Genomic DNA, 13,613 nt, shown 5'->3' with positions numbered 1-13,613 from the left:
GTAAATGCTTCTAAAATAAATAAAACATATGAGAAGCACATGCTTAACCGTGGAAGCAATGGAAAGGGGAACACTTGTGGGGAAAGTTTCAGGTAACAATAGATCAGATTTTTGCATTTTAATTTAGTCACAGATTATGCGCACATTAATCACTCGTGGAAAGACTATGTAAAAATAAATGTTTATCGAGCATTTGAAAAAATTATGTGAGAGTTTATTTCTGTGTTTAACTGAAATTATGTGCCAATTTTCCAATTTGGATTGCCAATAGATTTTTTTGGGCATATATACACTTCCATAATGATTAGCCCTCTAGTGGTGAAATTACGGTAATACACATTACAAACACAGCAATACACATTATAAACACGGTAATATACCTTATAAGCACAGTAATACACATTATAAACCAGCTAATATACATTATAAACACAGTAATACACATCATTAACACGCACAATACATTGCTCTGTTTCTGTTCCTCTGAAAATTACGTTATTTTCCTGTTTTTGGTTCTGTTCCCTGAAACGGTTAAAACCCCTAATATAATATACTGTTGCATGTACTAGCTAGCCACCACATAGATAGGTGCAATCTTAGAACAAAGGGTTCCAAAATGGCACAAGCAAATGGCTCAGCTTCAAAATGTTAATGATCCCTTTAGTGTTACCCCGAGCCCCACTACCTGTACCCTTCTTATTGATGAAAAAACACTGGCCCTACCTAGCCCTAATCCAATGTATAATGTCGGGGCCCATCAAGCTCAGGTTGTGTAGCAGAGCTCTAGCTGTAACGTATCATGACCAATGAGAATGACACCAATCAGCATGGCAAAGAGAACCAACCTCGAAATCAAAAACGAAACTGAGAGAAAAAACAAAGCCTGTAACAGACTGCTTCACTAGTAACAGACTGCTTCAATAGTAACAGACTGCTTCACTAGTAACAAACTGCTTCACTAGTGTCTATGAGCCAGAGGAGTTGAGAAGGCCCAAAGCTTGTAACAAACTGCTTCACTAGTTTCTATGAGCCAGAGGAGTTGAGAAGGCCTAAAGCCTGTAACAGACTGCTTCACTAGTGTCTATGAGCCAGAGGAGTTGAGAAGTCCTAAAGCCTGTAACAGACTGCTTCACTAGTTTCTATGAGCCAGAGTTGAGAAGGCCTAAAGCCTGTAACAGACTGCTTCACTAGTGTCTATGAGCCAGAGGAGTTGAGAAGGCCTAAAGCCTGTAACAGACTGCTTCACTAGTAACAGACTGCTTCAATAGTAACAGACTGCTTCACTAGTAACAGACTGCTTCACTAGTGTCTATGAGCCAGAGGAGTTGAGAAGGCCCAAAGCTTGTAACAAACTGCTTCACTAGTTTCTATGAGCCAGAGGAGTTGAGAAGGCCTAAAGCCTGTAACAGACTGCTTCACTAGTTTCTATGAGCCAGAGGAGTTGAGAAGGCCCAAAGCCTGTAACAGACTGCTTCACTAGTAACAGACTGCTTCAATAGTAACAGACTGCTTCACTAGTAACAGACTGCTTCACTAGTGTCTATGAGCCAGAGGAGTTGAGAAGGCCCAAAGCTTGTAACAAACTGCTTCACTAGTTTCTATGAGCCAGAGGAGTTGAGAAGGCCTAAAGCCTGTAACAGACTGCTTCACTAGTTTCTATGAGCCAGAGGAGTTGAGAAGGCCCAAAGCCTGTAACAGACTGCTTCACTAGTAACAGACTGCTTCAATAGTAACAGACTGCTTCACTAGTAACAGACTGCTTCACTAGTGTCTATGAGCCAGAGGAGTTGAGAAGGCCTAAAGCCTGTAACAGACTGCTTCACTAGTGTCTATGAGCCAGAGGAGTTGAGAAGGCCCAAAGCCTGTAACAGACTGCTTCACTAGTTTCTATGAGCCAGAGGAGTTGAGAAGGCCTAATGCCTGTAACAGACTGCTTCACTAGTGTCTATGAGCCAGAGGAGTTGAGAAGGCCTAAAGCCTGTAACAGACTGCTTCACTAGTTTCTATGAGCCAGAGGAGTTGAGAAGGCCCAAAAACTAACAGACTGCTTCACTAGTTTCTATGAGCCAGAGGAGTTGAGAAGGCCCAAAAACTAACAGACTGCTTCACTAGTTTCTATGAGCCAGAGGAGTTGAGAAGGCCCAAAGACTAACAGACTGCTTCACTAGTTTTTATGAGCCAGAGGAGTTGAGATGGCCTAAAGCCTGTAACAGACTGCTTCACTAGTTTCTATGAGCCAGAGGAGTTGAGAAGGCCCAAAGCCTGTAACAGACTGCTTCACTAGTTTCTATGAGCCAGAGTTGAGAAGGCCTAAAGCCTGTAACAGACTGCTTCACTAGTTTCTATGAGCCAGAGGAGTTGAGAAGGCCTAAAGCCTGTAACAGACTGCTTCACTAGTTTCTATGAGCCAGAGGAGTTGAGAAGGCCCAAAAACTAACAGACTGCTTCACTAGTTTCTATGAGCCAGAGGAGTTGAGAAGGCCCAAAGACTAACAGACTGCTTCACTAGTTTTTATGAGCCAGAGGAGTTGAGATGGCCTAAAGCCTGTAACAGACTGCTTCACTAGTTTCTATGAGCCAGAGGAGTTGAGAAGGCCCAAAGCCTGTAACAGACTGCTTCACTAGTTTCTATGAGCCAGAGTTGAGAAGGCCTAAAGCCTGTAACAGACTGCTTCACTAGTTTCTATGAGCCAGAGGAGTTGAGAAGGCCTAAAGCCTGTAACAGACTGCTTCACTAGTTTCTATGAGCCAGAGGAGTTGAGAAGGCCCAAAGACTAACAGACTGCTTCACTAGTTTTTATGAGCCAGAGGAGTTGAGATGGCCTAAAGCCTGTAACAGACTGCTTCACTAGTTTCTATGAGCCAGAGGAGTTGAGAAGGCCTAAAGCCTGTAACAGACTGCTTCACTAGTTTCTATGAGCCAGAGGAGTTGAGAAGGCCCAAAGCCTGTAACAGACTGCTTCACTAGTTTCTATGAGCCAGAGGAGTTGAGAAGGCCCAAAGACTAACAGACTGCTTCACTAGTTTTTATGAGCCAGAGGAGTTGAGATGGCCTAAAGCCTGTAACAGACTGCTTCACTAGTTTCTATGAGCCAGAGGAGTTGAGAAGGCCCAAAGCCTGTAACAGACTGCTTCACTAGTTTCTATGAGCCAGAGTTGAGAAGGCCCAAAGCCTGTAACAGACTGCTTCACTAGTTTCTATGAGCCAGAGGAGTTGAGAAGGCCTAAAGCCTGTAACAGACTGCTTCACTAGTTTCTATGAGCCAGAGGAGTTGAGAAGGCCCAAAGACTAACAGACTGCTTCACTAGTTTTTATGAGCCAGAGGAGTTGAGATGGCCTAAAGCCTGTAACAGACTGCTTCACTAGTTTCTATGAGCCAGAGGAGTTGAGAAGGCCTAAAGCCTGTAACAGACTGCTTCACTAGTTTCTATGAGCCAGAGGAGTTGAGAAGGCCCAAAGCCTGTAACAGACTGCTTCACTAGTTTCTATGAGCCAGAGGAGTTGAGAAGGCCCAAAAACTAACAGACTGCTTCACTAGTTTCTATGAGCCAGAGGAGTTGAGAAGGCCCAAAGCCTGTAACAGACTGCTTCACTGGTTTCAGAGTGGGTGGAGTTTCAGTCAGTTATCAACTCTGGAGACACACCAGCTAACTCACACAGGAAATAAGTTTTACTACTGCTCTCACTGTGGGAAGAGCTCTAAAGCACACCAGAAGGCAATGCACGGTGCAATGCCCTATACTTACAATGGAGTTTCAAAGCTGGGCAACTACACATCTAACTAATATTGAGTTTTTCCCCCTTAGTCTGTGAAACCTAAAGTACATTCACAATATTCTCATAGGAAAGTGTACTAAAGAGTATGAATTATGACATGAGGATCACATTTTAATTGAAGTGTATTTTCCTCCAGAAATGTATTCAATTTCTATCTGCATCAATCAATACAAGCTAACTGTCATTATCTCAATTCAACCAGTCAGACACTCTCCTTTTGGTTAGCAATGTGTTACCTTCATAATATATTTGCTGGGTCGTTTTTCCATGAAACCATAGTTTGCAGGTAAATACATGAGAAACCTTACTCACCAGAAGGGTATACTACAAAGTAGCATCAATTATCAACTTTGATAAACAACCAGAAATAACTACTCATTTTCAGGTTAATTAAGAAAGCTAAACTTAGATAGGTGTTTTTGGTTGTCAGTTAGACCATGCCTATCTAATGTTTGCTTATCTTACAATTTAAAAAAATAGTTATTTCAGAATATTTATTCAGAATATTTATTTACCCTCATTAAAATGCAAATCAATTTATAACATTTTTGACATACGTTTTTCTGGATTTTTTGTTATTCTGTCTCTCACTGTTCAAATAAACCTACCATTAAAATTATAGACTGATCATTTCTTTGTCAGTGGGCAAACGTACAAAATCAGCAGGGGATCAAATACTTTTTTCCCTCACTGTAACTGCATAACAAAATGAATAAATTGTCATATTACAAATACAAGAAGAAATTATATATATTTTTAAATGGATCATTGATGGAATACTGTGACTCTCAGAACCATGTTGTTTATCTAAAGGTTAAAAACATAAATTGTGGTTTAATAATATTACATTGTATTGTACCCTCCAAACATTTTCCACAGATCACTCGTAGTCTAATCTGTTATTACTAGAAATATTCATAAAAATCTAAATGTAAATTCCACTTTGGGAACCACTTATGTAGAAATAATTACAGACCCCTTCAATTAAAATGGTGAAAGTGCATAGGAACAGATAACAGTTGTGCCTCCTTGGCTGGGTAGAAGACTACTGTATAGTCATTTTTTTTGGTAAACAGCTGAGGGATTAGGCTGGAGAAATGTGGGGTTGGGTAGGTTATTTTCTAAATGTAATCCATTACAGTTACTAGTTACCTGTCCAAAATTGTAATCAGTAACGTAACTTATGGAATCCCCAAACTCTGTTACGTAATCTGATTACATTTCGTTACTTTTAGATTACTTTCCCCTGAAGAGCCATTAGAAGAAGACAAAAATGTATGTTAACATTTGAAAGACATCTATTGCAGGATAAATCAATGTTAATGTTTACATAGCTGGCCATTTTTGGATGTTACATTTTACTTTGTGGTGGTTATGTAAGCTTCTTCTAACCCATCGCTTTCCATTTCATATAATAATACGATTAAAAACTTCTTATGGGCAGGTGGGACGGTAGCGTTCCACCTGTAGGTATGGGTAATTGTAGGTATGGGTAAAGTGAATATGCAGAGATAATAGACAGCGTGAAGCAGCAGTGTAAAAACAAATGGGGGGGGGGGGGGGGGGGGGTCAATGTAAATAGTCTGGTGGCCATTTGATTAATTGTTACAGCAGTCTTATGGCTTGGGGGTTGAAGCTGCTAAGGAGCGTTTTTGGTCCTAGACTTGGTGCTCCGGTATCGCTTGCTGTGCGGTAGTAGAGAGAACAGTCTATGACCGCCTAGTATATAGGTCCTGGATGTCAGGAAGCTTGGCCCCAGTGATGTACTGGGCCGTACACACTACCCTCTGTAGCGCCTTACGGTCAGATGCCGAGCAGTTGCCATACCAGGCGGTGATGCAACTAGTCAGGATGCTCTCAAACTTTTTGAGCATCTGGGGACCCATGCCAAATCTTTTCAGTCTCCTGAGGGGGAAAAGGTGTTGTCGTGCCCTCCTCACGACTGTCTAGGTGTGTTTGGACCATGATAGTTTGTTGGTGATGTGGACACCAAGGAACTTTAAACTCTCGACCCGCTCTGCTACAGCCCGTCGATATTAATGGGAGCCTGTTTGGCCCACCTTTTCCTGTAGTCCACGATCTGCTCCTTTGTCTTGCTCACATTAAGGGAGAGGTTGTTGTCCTGGCACCACACTGACAGGTCTCTGACCTTCTCCCTGTAGGCTGTCTCATTGTTGTTGGTGATCAGGCCCACCACTGTTGTGTCGTCAGCAAACTTAATGATGGTGTTGGAGTCGTGTTTGACCACGCAGTCGTGGGTGAACAGGGAGTACAGGAGGGGACTAAGCATGCACCCCTGAGGTGCCACAGTGTGGAGGATCAGCATGGCAGATGTGTTGTTGCCTCCCCTTACCACCTGGGGGCAGCCCGTCAGGAAGTCTAGGATCCAGTTGCAAAGGGAGGTGTTTTGTCCCAGGGTCCTTAGCTTAGATGAGCTTTGAGGGCGCTATGGTGTTGAACGCTGAGCTGTAGTCAATGAATTCAATAGAATTCTCATATAGGTGTTCCTTTTGTCCAGGTGGGAAAGAGCAGTGTGGAGTGCGATTGAGATTGCGCCGTCTGTGGATCTGTTGGGGCGGTATGCGAATTGGAGTGGGTCTAGGGTTTCTGGGATGATGGTGTTGATGTGAGCCATGACCAGCCTTTCAAAGCACTTCACGGCTACCGACGTGAGTGCTATGGGGCAGTAATCTTTTAGGCAGGTTACCTTCGATTCCTTCGGCACAGGGACTATGGTGGTCTACTTGAAACATGTAAGTATTACAGACTTGGTCAGGGAGAGGTTGAAGACATTTGCCAGTGTACGAGGCCACTGGTGCGCCGGAGTGTCCGTTTCTAACATGTCCCTCATTGGTTAGTAGGGAGAGAGACAGAGTCTGTTGATACACGCCACCATTGACATACTGGGGGTTCTGACCAGCACAAGCCGGCCCGACAAAAACTTTGGGTAATGACATGCAGTGCGCTCCGCATCAGTGTCCGACCCCCCGAATCGAGTTGCTTTTGTATAGCTCAACCCTCAGGGAATGTGTCTGTCGTGATTCACCTTGCGGGATACAACTCAGCCCATGGGAGGCCCCTGACAATAGCAGGGGGGTCCCACCACTGGGCCTGCGAGACACATCCAACTGAGTGGCTAACATTTAGTGCTGAAGGGCCGCATCAACAGAAACCATCATCCCCAGTAGGAATAGACACTGTGTGACCCAACTGAGATGTGGCTTAGCAGAGCTGGAACCCACAGCATGGTCTGTTTAGAATAACCAAGCGACATAACACTACGTATACTAAACAAGAGAGCTACCCCAGCAACTCCATCGTGGGGAGGCAGGAATAGCTACTCTGTTCGAGTAACCTCCCGTAACTGGCGACAGAGTGCACAGGAGCCATGGTGGACGCGGGCAGTCACCACATATCCCATGCCCGGGCAGACAAGACATTTGCTCCGACCACCCAATACATCTAATCTTCCTGCACCTCGGTCCGGGAAAGGAAAGTCACCATTGGTAATTCCAAGCTTCATCAAGAATGCTACACATCTTTCCAGGGTTTTTGTACACAGTACACGTCAATGAGCACAGGGACTGTTTGGAGCGAGGTCCGCCTAGGCAGGGCTTCCAGCTGGGCGAGGATGTCATTGGTCTCGCCAGGTGGGATTGTAGATCCTTCAACTGAAGTCTCGAGAGTGTGACACCCCATACTACTGTATGTGGTATTGAAGTTGACTGACTGAAAGGGAACCATTTATGTTTCGGCGAACGTCTTCGCTTGACAAGACCGAAGCTTACAGCTGCCGCTGAAAAAAACAGGGGAGACTGAAGTACTCACACTAAATGCTGATTGTTTATCAGAGGTGAAGAACCCCCCCCCCCCCCCCCCACACACACACACAACACAACAGGCCTAAGAATTTGCAAGTCAATTATTGAAATCGGACTGAAATTGACCCGTTTAGGGAAAAAAAATGTTTATGTATTCTGTAATGTTATACTTATATAGATTTATTTCAATGAGTTTGAGGCTACATATCTTTGTCAGCATAGCAGAGGCTTCACACTTTTATGAGAAAGCTATAAGTAGAATCCACAGTGACGGGAGAGGTTGGAATGAAGGCCAAACAGTCAGTGAAAACAGACTAGATACATGGTGTCAGAAGGCAGTTTTTGGAGCAGTGAGCAGTTACCCACTCTGTAACCTTACTTTAATTTGCAGGTTTTGTGACATCTGTGGTTCTTAAACACAATTGCAGATGCATGCTAGATCTCATTACGCTTGAATTGATGTTTACAAAATTACACATTAGTTTCCTTACACTGTATGACAGCAATGCATACTTTGGTTTAGTTTCCTTGGCACTGTTTCCAAATGCTAACGTTTTAGAATTTGTGGCACAAATCCCATTTATGTTCTGGGAACGATATTAGATTTTTTTTTGCCCAAATCATTAAAAAGTATCTAAATTTATTGTGGAGGTCAAGAAAGTCCCTTATAGATGATTTGAACATGATGCATAAAAATATCGGTCCGATGACGTTAATGAGATTTGTACCACAAAATGTTATTTAGAAGCAGTGCCAGCCACTGCCAAGGAAACTAAACCAAAGCATGGATTGCTGTCATACCTTGTCCATAGACTGCTTACAGGGTTAAGGAAACAAAAGTGTAATTTGGGTGAACTATCCCTTTAACAAAGCAGCTAAACGCATCATATGATATTGCAATCTGACTTGGCACGCAACCATTAAGAGACTCTGGAATCATGATTCTACATGACCAAAGAGAAAGGTCCTGTCCCAGGGCCATGGAGTGTGAGGGAAAGTTGATCAGACACATTGGTTCCACACTGATGTCATTTCAATGTAGTGAATTTGAACAGACTTAGTGTTCAACATGTAAATAGGAAGAGGGAAGTGGATTATGAACAGGTTCTGAAAGAGGAAACATTAACTACTTGAGGAAGGGAGGTTAGCTAGAAAGTCAGTCTGAGTGCCACATTATTGTAGCTATTAGAAAGTTATTGGGGTGGTTCCTCACCAAACTGGAAGAAAAAAATACCATGATTTCTTAAGGGATTTAAACAACATTTAATCCATAGATAGTATCTTCACAGTCCTCAAATTCTAAAGAAATTCAAGGAAACCCACAGTATTTTATAGAGCAATGATCACAGCAAAATGAGCTACAAAAAATACATTTAAAATAACACCTCATGGCACAAAACCTCTCCCCTATCTGACTTAAATAACTTGTAGGCCTGTGTATATTGATGTATTTTAATGTAGGTCTACAGTAATAGGTCTCTCTGTTTTTCTCCGTGTTGCGTCTGTACAGGACTTTTTTTTACTTCTATTATTATTGTTTTAAATGTACGTAGTTCTGTCCTTGAGCTGTTCTTGTCTATTAATGTTCTGTATTATGTAATATTTCATGTTGTGTGGACCCCAGGAAGAGTAGCTGCTGCTTTAGCAACAGCTAATGAGGATCCTAATGAAATTCTAACCCTAGAACGGTTGTTGACATTTGTACCTTAACGCATTATTGAGAAATAATTAACTGAAGTTGGAACACTGGTGACATTTAACGACTCCGTTAAAACCAGGTGGTTCTCGGACGCGGCTGAAGGGACCATGACGAGAGACGGGGAGTGTGTTGTGTACTTTCATCCAAGTTGATTGCTCAAGGCTCATCGAAATTGTTGTCATATTGGCTTAGATGTGATGGTAGAAAGACTTTAATTTAACATTGAGCATTGAACAATGCCTTCTTAAGAAGCCGGTGGCCACCAGCTTCTTAATGTTTTGCTACGGTGTGCCTAATGAACACAACCCTGATTCCAATCCAACAAGTTGAGTACAACATTATTTAGATGATTGCGATATTAAAGTTGACTGTTATTATGACTGTTTAACATATTATGACTTTTTGTACATGGCCCTGACCGTGGGATAAATTGCAGGACTATAAAGCAGGGGCTCCTATCATCAGGTCTTCAGTCATCCCAGAAATAACAGCTGCCATAGAGGTCAAGGCTATTACTAAAGCAGCAGTTAAACTGGACAACTTTCTATTCAACACCTTCTATTCAACTCATTCACCGGCAGACAGGAACACTCAATTTATCCCATGATTTAAATCCATCTTCCAATTAATCGTTTCTAAACATTGATCATTGGTGGATCGGTCTGCCACTTGTCTTGACTCTTCAAAATGCTTGGCTAGGAAGAGTCCCCTGCTCCCCCAGAGACGCTTGTGTTCCAACAGCTGCAGCTGAAGGGAGGTTGTGGGATTCCCAGTTTTATTTATATTCTCTGTTATGGACTTGACTGTGTCTTCCTACAATCTATATCATATATGGTCATATCCTCTGGTGCACGGCTCAAATGGAAGCAGATCTGCTGATGAAGCAATGCCAAATTAACTTAGATATATTGCTGCGGAAGCTGGATGTATTTCTGACACACCTGTTTCTGAACATGTCCATATTGGGCTTGTAAATTATCTGTTGCTTTGGTACACTTCCTGTAACTCTGCCATCAAATGTATGGGATCAAATTGGAGTTTCGAGAACAGTTCAGCAGATGTGGTTTGATACCATCTTTATGACGGAGGGTAAGAAAGCAATCCTAAACGACTGCATGTATTTCTGACACCCAGTTTCGGCTCATGGTTGGAGAAGGTTACTGACAGTAATAATTTTGACTACTTGTTTGTCCAAAGATCTGTAAAGCTTGCTGAAAAACACAACAACTCCCCATTGTATCCAAGTGTTCAACCTTGTAAATGTATTAGATTATTTTACATTTAACCCTCCATTGACGTCACACTGCATGTTGAAAGGTGGACCACAGAGAGATCCGATACAGTCCAGCACATTATATTGACCTTATTAGTCGACCATGAGGTCCTGACATTGCTGACACCGTAATAGATTTACAGAGAGATATGTGATCTGGGAAATAAAATCTGAATTAACCGAGCCAAGATTGTTTGTTTTGTGGATCCATGCAACAGCATTTGACATTTCACATCCATATTTATGTCACGACTTCTGCCGAAGTCGTTGCCTCTCCTTGTTCGGGCGGTGTTCGGCGGTCGACGTCACCGGTCTTCTAGCCATCATCGATCCATTTTTCATTTTCCATTGCTTTTGTCTTGTCTTCCCACACACCTGTTTTCAATCCCATCCATTACCTCTTGTGTATTTAACCCTCTGTTTCCCCTCATGTCTTTGTCAGGGATTGTTTTATGTCAACTGTTGTTTATTGGTGTATAGGTGCGCGACGGGTCCTCGTACCCATGTTTATTTTATGTATGTACATTTTCGTGTTTGGAGCATTGTTAAGTGGACATTTATTAAAAGTCTCCATTTACACTCAGTTTAACTCTCCTGCGCCTGACTTCCCTGCCACCTATACACACGGCTCTGACAATTTAAATTTGTACTGGCTGTGACATTTGAACGTTTGAATCATGTAAAGAAAATGCTGACGTGAGCCAAAGCGCTGGGGTGTCTCAGGCAAAAGTGACACACGTAGCAAATTAGCAATTAAAAATGTTTGATTACCAAATTAGACAACCCTCTCATCGTGCGCTTATTTTCATGGACAAATTTTGGGAAAAGTTAAACCTCTCGCTTCACCTCTTTCTGTCTGATTTAGCTGAACCCGCTGTGTTAGTGCTGGGATGGAACAAGAGCCTGCATACCATGTGGATGGGCTGTCCAGAACAGGAGTTGCAGGCCCCTGATATACTGTTATTAACTGTCATTAAGCATTTGAGGTAACTGTCATTATAAAACTGTTATTGTACATATTTGATGTATTTGACCAGGGTCTTGATTTGATGTATTTTAGCAGGGCTTTGGGAGGATTGGATAGTAACTCTTGATCCAATACATGTTAAGGGGGCTTTAAACGACTCAGTCTGTGCTCACAAATTAGTTTTATCACCACAGACTTTGTTTGTAAATCAGACATGATTTACAAACAAAGCGTTCGTGTTAGTGAGTCCGCCAGATCAGAGGAAGTAGGGAGGAGCAGGGATGTTCTCTTGATAAGTACGTGAATGGGACCATTTTCTTGTTCTGCTAAGCATTCCAAATGTAACGAGTACTTTTGGGTGTCAGGGAAAATGTATGGAGTAAAAAGTACACTATTTTCTTTAGAAATATAGTGGAGTAAAAATTGTCAAAAATATACTTACATTTAAAGTAGTTTTACAACTACTTCTTATGGCTGCAGGGGCAGTATTGAGTAGCTTGGATGAAAAGGTGCCCAGAGGTGCCCAGAGTAAACTGCCTGCTGCTCAGTCCCAGTTGCTAATATATGCATATTATTATTAGTATTGGATAGAAAACACTCTGAAGTTTCTAAAACTGTTTGAATGATGTCTGTGAGTATAACAGAACTCATATGGCAGGCAAAAACCTGAGAAAAAAATCCAACCAGGAAGTGGGATATCTGAGGTTTGTAGGTTTTCAACTCATCACCTATCGAATACACAGTTGGATATGGGTCAGTTTGCACTTCCTACGGCTTTCACTAGATGTCAACAGTCTGTAGAACTTTGTCTGATACTTCTACTGTGAAGTGTGCCCGAAGGAGACGGGAATGAGTAAGGTCTGTCATGAGCTGACCATGCTCTGACCATGCGCGTTCACATGAGAGGGAGCTCTGTTCCATCACACTTCTGAAGACAATGGAATTCTCCGGTTGGAACATTATTGAAGATGTATGTTAAAAACATCCTAAAGATTGATTCAATACATCGTTTGACATGTTTCTACTGACTGTTACGGAACTTTTTGACATTTCGTCTGCTTTTAGTGAACACGCTTCGTGACTTTGGATTTGTTTACCAAACAAGCTAACAAAAGTAGCTATTTGGACATAAATTATGGACATTACCGAACAAAACGAACATTTCTTGTGGAAGTGGGAGTCCTGGGAGTGCATTCCGACGAAGATCAGCAAAGGTAAGTGAAGATTTATAATGCTATTTATGACTTTTGGTGACTGCACAATTTGGCGGGTAACTGTATGGCTTCCTTTTGTGGCTGAACGCTGTTCTCAGATTATTGAATATTGTGCTTTTGCCGTAAAGCTTTTTTGAAATCTGACACAGCGGTTGCATCAAGAACAAGTGTATCTTTAATTCTCTGTAAAACGTGTGTCTTTCATCAAAGTTTATGATGAGTATTTATGTTATTTGATGTGGCTCTCTGCAATTTTTCCAGATATTTTGGAGGCATTTCTGAACATGGCGCCAATGTAAACTGAGGTTTTTGGATATAAATATGAACTTTATCGAACAAAACATATATGTATTGTGTAACATGAACTCCTATGAGTGTCATCTGATGAAGATCATCAAAGGTTAGTGATTAATTTTATCTCTATTTCTGCTTTTTGTGACTCCTGTCTTTGGCTAGAAAAATGGCTGTGTTTTTCTGTGATTTTGCGGTGACCTAACATAATCATTTGTGGTACTTTCGCAGTAAAGCCTTTTTGAAATCGGACACTGTGGTGGGATTAACAAGAAGTGTATCTTTAAAATGGTGTGAAATACTTGTATGCTTGAGGAATTTTAATTATGAGATTTCTGTTTGAATTTGGCGTCCTGCACTTTCACTGGCTGTTGTCATATCGATCCCGTTAACGGGACTGCAGCCCTGAGAAGGTTGAACCCTTTACAGTCAGGGGAAAAGGCCTATATTGACAAACCCAAATTGAAATGTTTCTGTAAGAAAACGTTTAGAGAGTGTAATACAATACAAAATTATTAATCCACTATGTTAGTTCTTAACACTTAGAGGCAGAACGGCCCTGGGAGGCTT

The sequence above is a fragment of the Salvelinus namaycush genome, chromosome 2 (genome assembly GCF_016432855.1).
Source record: "Salvelinus namaycush isolate Seneca chromosome 2, SaNama_1.0, whole genome shotgun sequence".
NCBI classification, from domain to species: Eukaryota; Metazoa; Chordata; class Actinopteri; order Salmoniformes; family Salmonidae; genus Salvelinus; species Salvelinus namaycush.
The sequence above is the reverse complement of the archived record's forward strand: the minus strand, read 5'-3'. Positions refer to the sequence as shown.